Consider the following 14,124-nt stretch of genomic DNA (forward strand, 5'->3'; position numbering starts at 1 on the left):
GGGATTGACAATACATCATTGTTCTATGTGACATGTTTGCCGTTTTATTTATGCAAAAGTGTATTTTTAATTTTGTGCCTAGGTTTAAATAATAATTACAGAAATTCCATAGCGATATAATGCACACATTTCATATATATGTGTCACATAGAAGGCCTTTACTCATTTATGCAGTATTTTCTAAGATATAGGCAGCTGCCAATTTCTTTTTTAAAGCTATTTAAAAGGAAATCTGTCGTGAGCACAAGGGGGGGTTCAAGTTATTTTGCTCTGCCTTTCAGTGACACATGCTGTTAAACCAAGCTCTGGCACATTGGAAAGTAGGAACCGTGGGGAGAAACAGCAATTGTTCCAATTCTGTCTTCATTTACACTTGGGAAGTTTTCAGCTGGATCGCTGCCAAGCATGATAATATTTCATTAGGGAAGCAAAAAAGAAGTAGAAGTTACATCTTTGTTATATTGAATTGCTTTCCACAATGTGGACAAAAACAGTAATAAAAGGTTATTAAGATGTGTTATGTGTGCTAGCTTCTGTTACAGTGTATGCCACCTTTTACAGACATATACATAACACGAGCTTCCAACAAATGTTGCCCTGATTCCGATGAACAACCACACAGCAGATCATGTGCAAATTTGAAATAGATCAGCAGTTCTGGTTAAGATCATGCAAACAATCTGCATAGCCATTTAAGACATTTTATAGCTTAGCAACCTTCTTCATATCCCTAGCCATAAATGCAAGTGGTTGTCAACTGTTTTAACCGCTTCTGGACCAGAAGATTTTTCCCCCTTAATGACCCGGCCATATTTTGCGATTCGGCACTGCGTTAATTTAATGGACAATTGCGCTGTCGTGCGACACTGTACTCAAATAACATTGATGTCCTTTTTTTCCACAAATAGAGCTTTCTTTTGGGGGTATTTAATCACCTGTGCGGTTTCTTTTTTTTTTTTTTGTGCTATAAACATAACATATAACATTCCAAAAAAAAAAATTAAATTTTTTTTACATTTCAGGCCAATTTGTTTTCTGCTACATGTTTTTGGTAAAAAAAAATGCAATAAGCGTATTTTGTATTGGTTTGCACAAAAGTTATCGCGTCTACTAACTACGGGAAAAATGTATGTCATTTTTATTGGGTTTTTTTTACTAGTAATGGAGGCGATCTGCGGTTTTTGGCGGGACTGTGACATTACGACAGACAGATCGTACCCCTGACTGACATTTTTGACACTTTTGGGGGGACCAGTGACATTACTACAGTAATCAGTGCTAAAAATATGAACTGTTACTGTAATAATGACACTGACAGGGAAGGGGTTAACACAGTAAGTGATCAAGGGGTTAAATGTGTACCTAGGGGCATGTTTCTAACTGTGGGGGGGGGGGCCTGGCTTGTGAAATGATCACAGAGACCTGTGTTCCTATATAGCAGGATCACAGGGGCTCTGTGATCGTTGCAGATAGAAGAACGGTCAGCTGTGTTTACAACAGCTGCCTGTCCTTCTCTCAGTGGGGAGCAATCGCGGGTGTCAGGCGGCAATCGGAGCTGCCTGCCACGTGCATCAGCATCCCCGCTGCCGAGTGGGGGGTGGGAGCCTGCCGCCAGCGGTGCGCGCTCGCCCCCTAGCAGCAGGCGTGCGACCGACGTATACCTACGTCAGTTTGCGCAGGAGGGCTAACTGCGCCGGGTGGTCAGGAAGTGGTTAAAGCTGTATAAAACCTAAAAGGAAAATGTAGTAGATTGCCCATACCTAAATGTAGTAGCTACATATGTTTTCTTTTTTTTTTAGATTGTTTTCCTTCATTTTCAGCTGTTTTCAACTTCTTTTAACCACTTGAGCTCTGGAAGGTTGTACCCCCTTTATGACCAGACAATCTTTTTGCGATATGGCACTGTTACTTTTTTTTTTTTTTATTATTGATTTTCAAAACAGTGTAATTAAACAGAAACAAAAGTACTTCACATATTGCAATATAAACCTTTTCCTCTTTATCCCAAAATCCCAAATCTCTTCCCTCCCTATTTCTTTTATCCCTCTATCCCTTTCTTGTCTTGTGCCTCTTCTCCTACATCTCCATTCACATTTGCCCATCTCTTCAATCACATCCCTGGTTAACCCATGCATCTATATATTTGTTACTTAGTCTTTTTAAAGTCTGCCCATTTTTCTCCATTTATTTTAGAAACTCTCTACATCATCCTCTTCTTTACTACCTAATGAGAGAAGAAAATTAGGTGGAATAGGTAAAGATCTGCTCTAAACGCAAGCTCTAGCACTAGAATTATTACTCTCACTCTAGCATTCAGGACAATATCTCACACTTATAGTACCTTATATATGTGTGTGCAAGACCTATGTTTGCATTTTTCATAAGAGCATGGGGGAGGGGGAGCTTTGAAATGAAATGCCATCATAAAAAAAACCTCTGCAGTCTACTGATGGGTTATTAAGTTTGAATCCGGTGATGTTATCACTGCAATTCCTAAAATGTAGCTTCGACCAGGCACCCGGAGGTATAATGCTGTTGGATAGGTCATATCCTTCCTTCTCACTGTGCGGCTATGAGAAACTACAATTCATATAATGCCAAGTGAATTGTAGAGAATGGGCATATTGTGGGCAGGATTGTGGGTGGGTACATGGTGCATATATTATACATAGCCATTGTGCCAGCCTTGTGTACATACCTGAATTACCCTCATTACACGCCCACTTCATTAAATGCAGGTGTGAAACTACAATTCCTATAACGCTATGAGAACTGTAGTATATGGAAATTTTTGGGGGGTACATGGCGCACATAAATATTGCCATTGAATGAGCTTGTGTACACATTATCATGACTGTGACAGACCATGAGAGGCAGGACAGACCAAGAGTCTCCTGGCCTGGCAATAAAATGACACTCTGGGCAGTTCAGAAGGAGAACTAGAGTGGGGAAGTGACAACAATGGTGGGCATGGGGAAAGAGAGAAAAGTAGCCACCAGTCCTATAAAATGGATTTTGGAAAGGAGGCCTTTCACTAGGGGAAAAAAGTGTGAGCTTATCACTGCTTCAATACGTATGCATGGGAAGAGTATATTCTTTGAAGCTAAGAAACCCTCAAAATATACAGGGGTAAAAAAAAATTCTGCCCACAGCTCAGTTTTAGAGAAGAGGAAAGCACAAATCTGAGCTTGTATATTTTTTTGCCAAGGCAATGTGTATATATATATATATATATATATATATATATATATATATATATATATATATATACGGTATATATACAGTAACTCACAAAAGTGAGTACACCCCTCACATTTTTGTAAATATTTTATTATATCTTTTCAATTAGCCATTTTCCTTCCCCGGTGTCATGTGACTCGTCGTGACCATATGCCGCACACTGCATCAAATTGGTCTGCATGGCTGCTGTCCCAGAAGGAAGCCTCTTCTAAAGATGATGCACAAGAAAGCTCGTGGTGTTTGGAGTGTCATGGTCTGGGGCTGCCAGGCACTGGAGATCTACAGTTTATTGAGGGAACTGTGAATGCCAACATGTACTGTGACATACTGAAGCAGAGTACGATCCCCTCCCTTCAGAGACTGGGCCGCAGGGCATGTATGCAATGTTAACATGGCAAAAGGGTGTGCATAATGAAGCTGTGCGAATAAGAGCTTAAAAAAAGCAATGTCTCTGTGACCCAATAAGGACACGAGGTGGCAGTACAGCACAGTCTCTATAAGGCTTTGTAGTCACAGATACCAGAAAAGAACCACTATTTCAGTAAATACTACAGTACAGATGATTGCGCTTTGACTCTGCAACAGCGTCTCTCCCAGTGAAATCCAGGGAAGATCTGGGTACACAGATAAACAGCTGGAGGGATCTCTGGAATGGCACCACAGGCGAATGGCTGCAGGATTGCCAGAGCTACTATCCCAGGAGATGCAGGGTTACAGTACAGAACTGCTTACATGGTGGAACCAACAGTGGAGGATCATGCACCTGGCTCGGTTACTTCCTGGTTTCCAGGTTTAGGCAAATTATGTCATACATCCCAGGAAACTTCAGGAGGGGAGGAGGGGTTTTGTCAGCTAAGCAGTCCCTCCTGCATGCATGTCTTAGCTAAGGGCAGATGAATTCAAGGAAGTAAGTTCTATATGAATCATCTGCCCTTACTTAAAATGGCCACGGGCAGAAATGCTAGGGGGGTGTTTTTCAAAGTAATTTCTCAGCAACATAAAGCATAAAGACATGGATGGATGGCTGAGTTTCCTTTGACTATTAACAATGAATTAAATAGCGCATTTTATCTGTGGTGCTCAGATGCAGTGTAGTTACACTTTAAGGTGTGCTTTGCAGATGTGCTTTGATGAAGAGAGCTGTCAACCAAGCCTGGTAATGACAGTTTTCTTCTCTTGGTTATTTGACAGTCAGTAGACAGTCACAATTTGTGAACATATTGTGATAACATGCATGCCCATTGATGTGGAAATGTGTGAATGGCATTGTATTTAAGTAGTTGTGCTTTACTGATAAACAAAGTTTTATTTCTACTTGGCAATGACTGTCGGTGAATCGTGTACAATGTTTGTTTCTGCACAAAAATGAAGTGTTTTGGGCACGAAGTACCATGAAGAATGTACTTCTTTACCACAGCTTTGTTATTCAAAGGATGACATAACACTGTCTCTATTTGTACAGGCTTTTTTGAGCAAAGATGAAGCAAAGTGCAATGCTGATATGGAAAGTGCTATAAATTATAATACCCTTTTTCTTTAATCAATTAAATGTAATGAAAACTGATTGTTGGTATGAATGTTCTGGGTTGCTACAATGTTATATGTTAAAATATAAATATTTTTTTAAATTATTGTTATATTCCAGGAAGAATGTAAATCTTTCTAGCATCTTCAAATCCATGTAATGGGTGTAAATGATCAAAATGATATTCTTCTAAATGATATATTTTATTTTCTGTAATGGTGCAATATTATATACTGTTTGAAATCTACCAATAGATATAGTTCTGTAATCATGTGCAGTACTGTTGGGAATATATATAAATAGTATATTCCTAATTTAATAGCATGCAGTGCAAAGCTGCGGTTTCCAAAGTGAGCAAAATCCTTTCTTGTATAAAGAGAGGTATGAACTGCACAGAGTGAGACATACGTTTCCCCCTTTACAAATCATTAGTAATACCTCATCTAGAGTATGAAGTTCAGTTTTGGGCATTGGGTCATAAAAAGGATATTGGAGAACAGATAAGAGGCATGGAGGAGCTCAGCTATGAGGAGAAGAGGAGAATAAGGGGGGATATGATCAACATGTAAAAATACATAAATGGTCCATATAGTGAACTTGATGTAGAGTTACAGTAAACCCCACTCCATTGCAGGGGTTTTGTTCCGGACCCAGCCGCGAAAAGTGAAAATCTGCGAAATAGAAAAACCCTATTAAAATGCATTGTAGGCATGTTTTTTTTACTGTCACTGTACGTGTAAAAGCATTTTAAGGTCTTTAAACACACTTTTAATACAATAGAAACTCATTTAAACACATAAAAGATACTGACAGACATAGCAAGAGCTATGGAAAACACAAAAATATTTCATTTTTAATGATTTATATAGTAAAATAACATTACAAAAAAAACCGCAATATACCGGAACCGCAAAAACTGAACCGCGATGGAGCGGGGGTTTACTGTATTCCTTTAAACGTCATCACAGAGGACAAGGGGGAAATCTTTATGTCTGGAGGAAAGAAGATTTAACCTCCAAATACAGAAAGGCTTCTTGACAGTAAGAGCTGTAAAAATGTGGAATAGACTCCCTCAAGAGGTGGTTCTGGCCAGGTAAGTAGATTGCTTTAAAAAAAAGGCCTGGTTTCTTTCCTAAATTAACATATACCTGGATACTAATATTTATAGGTAAAGTTGATTCAGGGAGTATCTGACTGCCTCTTGGGTGATCAGGAAGGATTTTTTTCTTCCCCACAGGAGAAAATTGGATCTTGCTTTATTGGGGGGGGGGTCAGGGTTGACTTTTTCTGGATCAACTGTGGGTATAGGATTGTATAGATGGAGGTTTTCGATCTGTGTGTGCTTTGGTATTTTCTTTTTTTTTTTTTCCTCCATGGGTTGAACTGGATGGACTTTTTTTCAACCATATTAACTATTTAAATAATGTTTCAGACGAAATGGGAAATGATGGTGTTCCAAATTTGGGTACAGTAGAAGTGACCTAGTAGAGATAATTTATTATGTGGTGAGTTATATAATTAACTATTTGTCTTTACTTATATTGAAAACACTACACCACATTAATTATCTCTAGCATCACTGTCTTCTACATCAGTGGCTCTTAACTTTTCAACCCCTTTAAACTTAATTGAAAGCACCATGCCATTGCAATGGCGCCTGATCTGAGCCAGGGCTAGGCGCACCAAGGGTTTACCTCTTCACATAAGGGAAGCATGAAGGTGCTTTCCTGTCTTCCCGTTTGTTTGGAGAGTTTTTAATCCTGGATGGCTTGGAGGTGCAGCTTGAGTTGGGACGGGTCTGGTCGGTGGCTGGAGAAACTTACTGAGGCATTTGGCCCTGTCGGAGACTAGGGTGCGTGCCGAGCCACAAGACTGGCTGGAGGTGAGACAGAGGTGACAGAGCCGTGGACCGGAGCAGGAGCAAGGGCTAAGTAGACTCAAGGTGAGGCTCAAGGTGGTATTTCCGATGGATGTGGGAGATGAAGGTCGACAGCACTCAGCAGCGTTCAGAAGCACTCAGCGAGGCTCGGGAAGAGCCACCTAAAGGTGTAAAGCAGCCATGCTTGGAGGAGTTTGGGGGTACCCAGAGTGGTTCGGCTGCACTCGGAGGGGCTTGGAGGAATCTGGCAGTCTCTGGCAACTCGAGGACCTGAGGAGCTGTGGAGGAAGCAGCAGCAGTGAAAAAGGTCCAGTTTGATTAAAAGCAAACCTTAAGGCAGCCCAGGAGAGCTCCAAAACTACAAAAGAAAGAAAGAAAAAGTGTTTAAATTAAAAACAAAATGAAGAAGAGAAGGAGTAAAAGGAAAGGAAATAAATGTTGGACAGCACATGGGCATAGGAGAGTATTAAGGGTCAAAGGGCTAAGGTAGAAGAAAGGAGAGTGGGAAGGAAAAGAGAAAGATACGAAATTCTACCTCCAGTCACATTAGAAGTGATGAGTTACCCCTCATTCTTGAACTTTCCATTTTTGCTTTTTTTTTTCTTCTCTTCTCTTTTTTTGAAAATTTGAACTGGGGAATTGTTGAACTGTGGAACTGTCCTATCATCTACACCCTTATCTGATACAGTATAAATACAGTAAAAATAACTAAAATAGTGGAGGAAGGTACAGACTCCCTTCAAGGAGACAAAGTAAAAGTGCAAGTGGAACAACTCGTGTACTGGCTTTGGTTACCAGCAGCGATATTGGTGGAAGAGAAGTGATAGTAAAGAAGGTTACAAGACGAGGGGTAAATCTGGAAGAGGGGGGAACAGCAAAATAACCTAGAATCAGCACTAACTATAAAGAAATATATCACACAGGACAGGAACATTGAAAGAGCGGCACCGGAAAGTAAACTGGGGGCTCGAGGGAAGCAAACAACAAAAAGCAATAAGATCGCACAAGAACAGACCCAAGTAGAGAAAAACACCCCCAATCAGTAAAAATAGATTTGGATATGGAAAGTGATTCCGAAGCCCACAAAATCGGAATTGGCGAACATGTTTGCTAAATTAGAACTATCTTTAAAGACAGATATGGCAGTGCTACACAGCGATTTAGATCTGCTATTGACAAGAGTAAAGAACACAGAAAAGAGACTAGACACTCACACGTAGGAAATAAGGGAATTAAAAGAAGAGATAAATATCTTGCAAACTGAACAAAGGAATATGGAGTATAAATTAGAAGACCAGAAAAATCGAGATAGAAGAAAAAATCTGCGAATTTGAGGTCTATCAGAGACGGCACAAAAAGAGGATCTAGTAGAAATAATGAGGAAAATATTTAACCCACTCTTAGGCAGGCCATCAACCGAAATCTTAAAAATAGAAAGAGTCCATAGGGTCAGGAGACCCCTAAATATAACAAAGGTTATCCCAAGAGATATAATAGCAAGATTTCCCAATTATGAAGAAAAAGCGCAAATATGGGGAAAACTCAGAAGAGTAGCACCCTTAAAATATGAAGAAGCAAATTTACAGATCTTTGCGGATCTTTCTCATAGAACACTGGTCGGAAGAAGGACTAATAAACCATTTTTTAACCAAATGCGCAAATATAATAATCAATACAAATGGGGATTACCAGCATATCTAGTGAGCCGGAAGAATGGACGTGTAGCAAAACTGAGATTCCCAGGGGAATTACAAGATTTCTGCAAGAAATTAGAGTTTCCAATTATAGAAATACCTGGAAGGTCAAAGAAAAAGAAAGAAGGCCCGCCATTAGCGGAAGAACAGTGGATATTAGTCCCAAAGAAAAACAAAACGTAAGACTACAAAAGAAAAGAGTTAAAGGACAGTTAACATTAGAAAGTATAGATAAAATTAGAATGGGAAAACGTGGAAGTGAAAAGGAATATGATAAATGAATAGGTGGGGTCCCTGGTTTTCCTTGCTGACCCAGAGCTGTCTTAACCTGTTGGAGGAGGGAGGGCAGCCGACAGAAGCTAAGGTTAGAGTGTCCGCCCTAGCTTATGAGCAGATTGGTAGAGAAGATCTATCTATCTAATGACAGGGAAAGGTCAAAATCCCCACTTATACTAAACAGTAGTAATGGGTAGGGAAGGTGGGTAAGGGGGTGGGGATGGGATGTGGGAGGGGGGGAATATGTTTTGCCACAATGTCAAGAGTCTCTTTATTAGTAATATATTCTCTCTGAGTTCAGGTGCTCAAATGGATAAGAAAGCAGATGAAGAGATACAGGGGAGGAGAGAAGAGAAGGAGAGAGAATAGGATTTCAATAAATATTCTTACATATCATGTACGAGGATTAAATACCCCATTAAAGAGACACAAGGTCCTTAAGGAAATTAAACAATACTCAGCAAGTATTATCTTTTTACAGATAACACATGACACAAATGTTAGACTGTACTCAAAAGCCCATCTGACTTGGTACTATAGCGACACCACAACTAAACGAGCCAAAGGAGTAGCAATAGGATTTGCAAAAGAGGTAAAATTTTCCCTGGAAGAGAGCGTAGTGGACCCGAAAGGGCGATATCTGTTCCTACGGGGAAAGCTACAGGAGAGGGAGTGCACCCTGGCGAACATATACTGTCGGGAGACTTAAATTTTTGGATGAATTCACAAATAGATAGTACGTCACATGCACTGGGGAAGGACAGTTATCAACTTAGAAAAGTGAAGAAAAAATATCTTAAGAACAGTTGGTAGACACATGGAGGATACAAAACCCAGGTGATAAAGATTATACATTCTATTCGCCAGTGCATGGGACGTACTCTAGACTGGACTTCATTGTGGTAGATCATAGACTGCTGGATCTAGTAATTAAAACATCCATAGAAATAATTTCTGTATCAGACCATGCACCAGTTATAATGAAAATAAGACATTGGAAACTCATAATAGGATAAGTAATTGAAAATTAAACGAAGAACCGATACAAGAAAAAGAGGTAGAAAACAAAATAAAGGAAGTAATACAATACTTTATGCATTACAACAGGCCTTGGTTCTAAAGATAGAGGAATCAAAAGATTTAATAGATCAAGAAGCAAGAAAAGTATTTAAAAGAGGGGCTAAAGATACAAATGGGAAAATAAACCTGGAAAATATCTTGCAAGAGCTTTAAAAATAATAAGAAAACAATACATTTTATAGGGAGAATGAAAATAAAAATGGGGAGATTGTCTACTCATCAACAAAAATTGCAGAAGTTTTTCAAAAGTATTCCTTACACTCGGTAAGATTAAAAGGCTTCCGGGAAAATGAAATAATAAGAACAAAAAAAAATACAAGAATATATTAGAGAGGCAAATCTACCTAAAGTACCAGTGGAAAAGTTGCAAACATTAAAAGAGCCAATAACGAAAGAAGAAATTGAACTAGCGATAAAAAATACAGCAACGGGAAAGAGCCTAGGTCCGAACGGGTTCACAGTTCACTATTTTTAAAATCTTTAAAGTACAACTAATCCCCAAATTTTGTTCCTATATACATGGGTTGGGTGAAGGAAAAGGGCTGAGGAAAGAGTCATTGCAAGCCCATGTTATAGTAATACCTAAAGCAGGAAAGGATGCAACTGTGTGTTCTAGATACAGACCTATAGCACTATTAAATGTAGATACAAAACTATATGCAAGAATATTGGCTAGTAGACTAAAATTGTTAATGCCTGAATGGATACAGGTAGATCAGACAGGATTCATACCAGGAAGAGAAGGAAAAGATACCGGAGTAAGATCCTTGCTCATAATACATAAAGTGTAAGGAGATGGATCCCCAGCACTACTCCTGTCAATAGATGCGGAAAAACATTTGACAGGGTAGACTGGGGATTAAAGTTAGCCTTACAAAAAGAGTTTCCATTTAGCTGGGGGGAAAAAATGCTTAAAATATTTTGGGATAATACTAACATCACCCTCAAAAAAATTATATCAAGCAAATTATGTACCATTACTGAATAAATTAAAGAAGAAATAAAAAAAAAAAAAAAAAAAAGAAAAACAATGAAACCACACTCATGGTTGGGACTAATTAATTTGGTAAAAATTTAGATATTACCGAAAATCCTATATAAGTTTTAGATGCTACCAATATCAATCTCACAGATGTACTTTAAAACATTAAATGCAATGATAACCAAGGTAATATGGCAGAACAAGATACCGTGAATACAGCTCTCAATACTAACTAAAAATAAAGCACTGGGGGGGGGGGGGTAGCATCACCGGATTTTAAAAGATATTATAATGCCACTGTATTAGCATGAATGGTAGAGTGGACTAAAACAAACAGTGATAAAGCATGGGTGGAAATCAAAGATACAATGAGTAAAACACGGTTAAGAGACAATATTTGGGTTCCACATAAATATTGAAAACTGGATGTAAATTCTCAGGATTTGTCTATAAATGTGTTTAGGATTTCGGACTCTGTGTATAGACAATTAAAATGGGATTATAATGCACCATTAATTTCACATTAATGAGACAAAATTTGGTGAATGGATAGTAGATAAAAATGCACAATTAAAAGATATAATAGGAAAGGGGAAGTTACTATCATATTATGATTTGAAACACAAAAGGGAATTAATTTTGAATGAATGGCGGTATTTACAGCTAAGACATTTTGTAACAACATTACCTCAGCCTATTAGGACAGAAAAGGAACTTTTTCCATTAGAAAGATTGTGTAACTTGCAGCTGAAATTAAAATATAGTAAGTCTCAAATATATAAAATACTTTCAGAGACAGCAGAGCCAAGAATACCGCCATACATTGAAAAGTGGAAAAAGATGTGGGTACATGGTTAGAGGAACAACAATTTAGTAAAATATTGAGAGCTGTCCATGAAGTAGCGGTAGATATAAACACGATAGAGATGAATTACAAGAGTTTGGCTAGATGGTACATAACCCTCGTGAGAGCGCATAAATGTCAATCAGAAAAATCCCCACTATGTTGGACAGGGTGCGATCTGAGGGGCACAATGGGGCATATATGATGGAAGTGCCCAAAGATAAAGAAGTACTGGCAGAGAGAGCGGCAATATATGAAAGAGAACACAGGCACAGAGATTGCCGATGATCCATGGGCATGCTTATTTCATAAAAAACAACTCAATAGGTCAGTACAGAAAAACGGTAGTGCCATACTTGATAAACGCTGCAAAGCGCGTAATACCAAGAAAAAGCCCAACAATAAAAGAGTGGTTTAAAATAATTGAGTATATTTAAAACAAGGGATTATGCTGAAATAAAAGAAGAATAGAAGGAGTAGGAGGAGAACAGAACTGGATTAGGACAATAATGGAAGAGAAAGAGTGTGTGGCAACTCTTGTCCCCCCCCCCCCCCTGAATGATTGTCTAGGGGAGGAATAGTTAAACGGATGGGGGGAGGAGATTAATAAAATTGCTACCCCCCCCCCCCCCAAGATGTATGGTTTGTTACCAATGGAAAAAATAATGTTTAAAAAATAAATAAAAAATAAATCACCATGCCGCTCCCCTACCCCCTACTCAAACATGAAAGGACAATGCTGTTTTTATGGGTATCTCTGATAGCAGATTGCGATGTAATGGCTAATATATTATTGAAAGTGTAAAAACACAGAGAAAATTATGGCCATGTGCTAGTAGATTTTAAAACATTATTCGTAGCAATATTCATGTGAAAATTCATACAGAAATTTTTTGTACATTTTGTTTGTATGGGTGTGATTCTTGTGCTGTCTTGGGAGATTCTTGTGTAATTCTGCCCTTGATGCTGCTTGTACTATTACTGATGACCACACAGTTAAATGAAAATTAATGGGGGGGGAGTACCACGCTTCAAGGGTAATTATTGTAATAAAGTGTCTATTTGTGTAAATATATTAATAAATATCAAAAAAGTGCAATATCCTCAATCAGTATATCTAAAATAAACTAATTATTTAAAAAAAAATGTGTAAAAATATATCTGTGCCATATAGATGTTCAGTTGTATGATAACTTCCAGAATAAATAAATAAATACATATGTTGATAAATTCTTAAATCAATAAACTCATTAATTGTATGAAACTATATCTGGGCCATGTAGATATTCAATAATAAGATGACATCAAAAATAATAAATAAATACGTATGTAAATATATTCCTTGAATCGATATAAAAGTGCTTATGGTAAGTGTGTAATATAAACAATTAATAAAAGGTGACAATAGTGATACAATAAAGTGTGACGTGCCAACTTATAAATTGTCAAACTTCTACTGCCATACAATATATCAGCGGGATCAATCAATTATGAATAAATAAATAATTAAATAATTAATAATTGTGCTCAAGTGTCCTAAAAAATATTTTCAATCTTCCTCTTCTGTGGATCAAAATTGACTTCCTTCCACCTTTACACCTTGTGAAAAACAGTGCTCTTCAGTGCTCATCACTTATAGGTGTGCTACCTTCTCACCTTAATGTTGTAGGAAATGTGCTTTTTGGTCTATTGAAAAGCCAGATCATCTATCCTCTCCTCTTATAACTCTGCTCAATCAAGTATGGGGGATGTTAGTAAATTTCCTTCTTTCCAGGGAATCGCTTTTCCTTATACTCCAATGCCTCCTCGTATCTCAAAATAATGGGGCCATCATAGTGTAGTAATATCAAATATTTATTTGAAGACAAAAATGTAGCAACTCACAGTTTAAACTCTCTAATATCCGCTCGTATGCCGCGGGACTTTCCTCCGTGTCCTGTAACGTCACTTCCGGTGCTGTGTCTGCCCTACGCGTTACGTCACGCTATCACGTGACTTCTTCAGGGAGGTACATTTGCTGATTGGACGAATGCCATTTAAAATATTTATTTTGCTTTTAATAGTTTTATTTTGGAATGAATGTAGTTTCCTGAAGGGAAACCATACACTCTGTTGGAAATTTGTTTGAGAAATATTTTCCATCCTGCTCCTTTGAATTATCTTGTAACTAGCGTTTTACTAAAACTGGCGACTCAGAATTTGGTGCAGCTGTGCATAGTAGCCAATCCGCTTCTAACTTCAGCCTAATCAATTAAGCCTAGGCAATACAACCTGGAAGCTGATTTTGGAATCTACAGTTTTAGTAAATAACCCCCTGTGGTTGAAAACAAACTAACCAAGATTAAATATGTAAAAACATTTTTATAACAACACTTTTTACTGCCTACCTCCTTACGGCACACTCCAAAAAAAAAAAAAACGGTACCAATAGCCATTTTTCATTTGTTTCTATTGATCCTGCCCCCTAGTAACTTCACCCTAGCACCCAACAAAGAGATACTTATGCTTGTTACTGATACCTGCTATCCCTCATTCAACATACCACACCATAAAAGGATTATTCTACCTCAAGAAGATAACCCAAGTTAGTGGGCAGCTTCCATA

At 38.1% G+C, this 14,124-nt stretch overlaps 1 protein-coding gene across 10 annotated transcripts in view; it reads left to right on the forward strand.

Moving 5' to 3' along the window:
- The window catches only part of MAGI2 (membrane associated guanylate kinase, WW and PDZ domain containing 2), a 1,130,869-nt gene that overhangs the window by 939,130 nt on the left and 177,615 nt on the right, over positions 1-14,124 (forward strand). The gene's annotated exons all lie outside the window — the stretch shown is intronic.

This window comes from Pelophylax lessonae (assembly GCF_965119305.1).
Source record: "Pelophylax lessonae genome assembly, chromosome: 4".
Taxonomy (NCBI): domain Eukaryota; kingdom Metazoa; phylum Chordata; class Amphibia; order Anura; family Ranidae; genus Pelophylax; species Pelophylax lessonae.